The sequence below is a fragment of the Trichosurus vulpecula genome, chromosome 8, assembly GCF_011100635.1.
Source record: "Trichosurus vulpecula isolate mTriVul1 chromosome 8, mTriVul1.pri, whole genome shotgun sequence".
Lineage (NCBI taxonomy): Eukaryota > Metazoa > Chordata > Mammalia > Diprotodontia > Phalangeridae > Trichosurus > Trichosurus vulpecula.
The window spans coordinates 203,908,905-203,911,901 of NC_050580.1; positions in this window are offsets into that span (position 1 = coordinate 203,908,905).

A 2,997-nucleotide genomic window follows, 5' to 3' on the forward strand; every position below is an offset into this window, starting at 1 on the left:
TGCATTATTAGGACAGCAATGTGACTGGTATGCCTTGTTTCAAGTGACCTTATGCCTCACTTTCCTTCCTTGATTTTAGTGTTAACTAAGCTATATTGGTCAGAATGGAATGAAAGATGAACATGTTGACTTTGAGTAGGTAATCTCTTTTTTGCTGATTCCAAATATCTTATGTAAGAAACAGGGGGGACAGTTTTGTTTCCACACAGTTGAAGGTGTCCCTCTCCCCCTTCCTCCCCCAGGTTTAGCAGAATGTAAGTCAGGTTACTGATTGGAACTACTTCGAATCAGAGCTCTGATCTAGCAGAAACCAGGCTTCACGTTGGTCGGGTGAAAGGTCAGAGGCTTGTACACATGCTTAAACAAGCCATTTGAGGAGGCATGATGTAAGCAGTCAGGGGGTTGTATGTGGCCAATGAAGAGCTTGGCAAAAGATTCGAAGGGCAGGTCTATAAAAGAATAGGCGTCCATCTGAGTCCTTTGTACTCTGCTGTAATCTATTCAGGGGATGAACCCATTTATTTAGACCGAATAAATGTAAAAATATAATTAAAGCGCTCCCAACCTCTACCCTTTGGGTGGCGTCCTTTCTCATGAGAAAGAATAATAAATGCCTTTTCTGATTTTGGGCTCGGACTCCAAGCTCTTTATTGTGTTGTTGCACACACTTACACATATTTTTAATGTGGTATATATCATCAGCCAGTGAACAAGTTTCTGGGCCCAAAACAGCAAGCTGTAGTATTCATCTCATATGAGACTTTGCCTCTCTGATAGAGGCTGGATCACTTATAGGATGCCAGATTTAAAGCAAATCAAGGGACCTTAAAGATGATTATAACGGTAATCAGGTCAGGTAATCTCTTTGGGGATGCTAAGGCTATCAAGTGCCCTTAATGAGTCTCTTCTTTGTTTGAATGGAGCAGGTAAAGTGGATCCCTTTTTGTTTTGGAGTGTTTCTCAGCACTAAGGCAATCTGGAGTCATTGATTGGAAACAATGTATATGTGGTGCTAGTGATTGAGGAACTTTCCTAGACCCTGGTGCTGGTGGTTGAGGACCTTTCCCACACCCTGGATGGTAGGATCCTAGCCCTCAGGGTCCTGAACAGAGTATATGTACTGGAAGATTACTGTTTCACTTTTGGGGGTACACTGATTGAAAGAGTGTTGGTGACAAGACTCTGGGTAAGTCATTGAAGCAACACCCCCATGTCCCTGCCCTGGCTTTGAAAAGCCCAGCTGTTGGTGTTTCTCTGGTAACCATTGTGATTTGATCAGACAGAAATCTGTCTGTTAATCTGCTTATAATGCATGCTTGTAATTTGTTGGTGTTTGCTCTGAAGTTTGCTCTGATATATGTATGTTTAATTAAAGTGAGATTGTAAACCCCTTAAAGCTGCTTTCCTTAGAAAAGCAGATCAAAGGACCTGTTCCAGTAGCCCTCCTGTGTGCTCTTGTTGGTCTTTCACCTCCACAACAGCTGCTAGCAACAGTTGTTACATCCATCTTCCCCCTTCCAAATTAAACCTTCCCTTTTAACAAAGAATAAGTTCAGCTGAAATACCTACAAAAATGCCCATTCTGACCATGTGTATAATATTGTCTTCTTGTCATCTCCTGCCTCTCCTTGAAAGAGAGGCTTGTATTTCATTATCTATTCTCTGGGAACATTTTGGTTTTTCAGTTACTTTTTATACTTCCTCTTAGTGGCCTTTGTATTAACATCATTTCTGACTCTAGGCCCAGCCCTGCATCCACTGTGACACCTGCCTTATTCTTTACAGTATGATCTTTGATATTAAGGTAACATATATGTATTGTGGAATACAGTGTAAGGTACTGGTCTAACATTAATTCTGTGCAACTGCTTTCCAGTTTTCCCAGCAGTTTTCATCAAATAAGAAGCTCTTTCCTAAGTAATTTAAGTTTTCTGGTTTAGCAAACCCTGGGATATTGAGTTCCATTTTTTTCTGATTCTCCCTTGTCTAGCCAGTTCCCTTGTTCTGCCTCTCTATTTTTTAGTCCAAGATCAACATTCGATGAGCACGCACTTTTGTTTCTAGTTCTTTGCCACTATAGAGTGCTATATTTGAGAACTTTGTTTCTATAGTTGATAGTGTCCAGTGAGACTTGCCTCTTGGCTATTTCACAAGCAAGACATTCCATCTTTGGGCTCTGGGCATTTTCTCTGCTTGACCCCCAAGCCTGGAATGCTCTCCCTCTTCAACTGTGCCTATTGCCTTCCTTGGCTTCCTTGAAGTGCCAACCAAAATCTCATCTTTTAGAGGAAGCCTTTCCTAACCCCTCTTAATCCTAGTGTCTTCCCTCTGTTAATTGTCTCCTCTTTATCCTGTATATACCTTGGTGGTATGTTTTTGTTTGCATGTAGTTTCCTCCATTCGATTGTAAGCTCCTTGAGGACAGGGACTGTCTTTTCCCTCTCTTTGTAGCCTTAGCTCTTTAGTGTGGTGTTTGGCACATAACAAATGTTTACTGATTGAATGACTGAGGATTCAGTCTCTACCCTTCCCCCTCAATGACCATGCCATCAAAGAGAGAGACTAGAACAATAGCAGACAGTACATCCAGCTGGGATGAGAGACTGGACCAGTAGGGAACAACATACTCAGCTTGGAGCAAGAGTAGTCACTGAAGATGCAGCTTTGAGGGAAGTGGAGGGGTCGGGGGAGAAAAACATCAAGGGAGGAAAAAACTCTCTAACTTGCCCAGCATAATTCCCTCTTTAGGGCATGGCTCCAACTTCCACCTCTGGACTGATTTTACAGATTGGTCATTGAGCATCTTTGGGCATTTTTTTCAGTTGTGTCCAACTCTTCTTTACCCCATAGGAGTTTTCTTGGCAAAGATACTAGAGCGGTTTGCGATTCATTTCCTTTTCCAGCTCATTTTATAGATGAGGTACTGAGGCAAACAGGGTTGAGTGACTTGCCCAGGCTCACACAGCTAGTAAATGTCTGAGGCTGGGTTTGAACTCA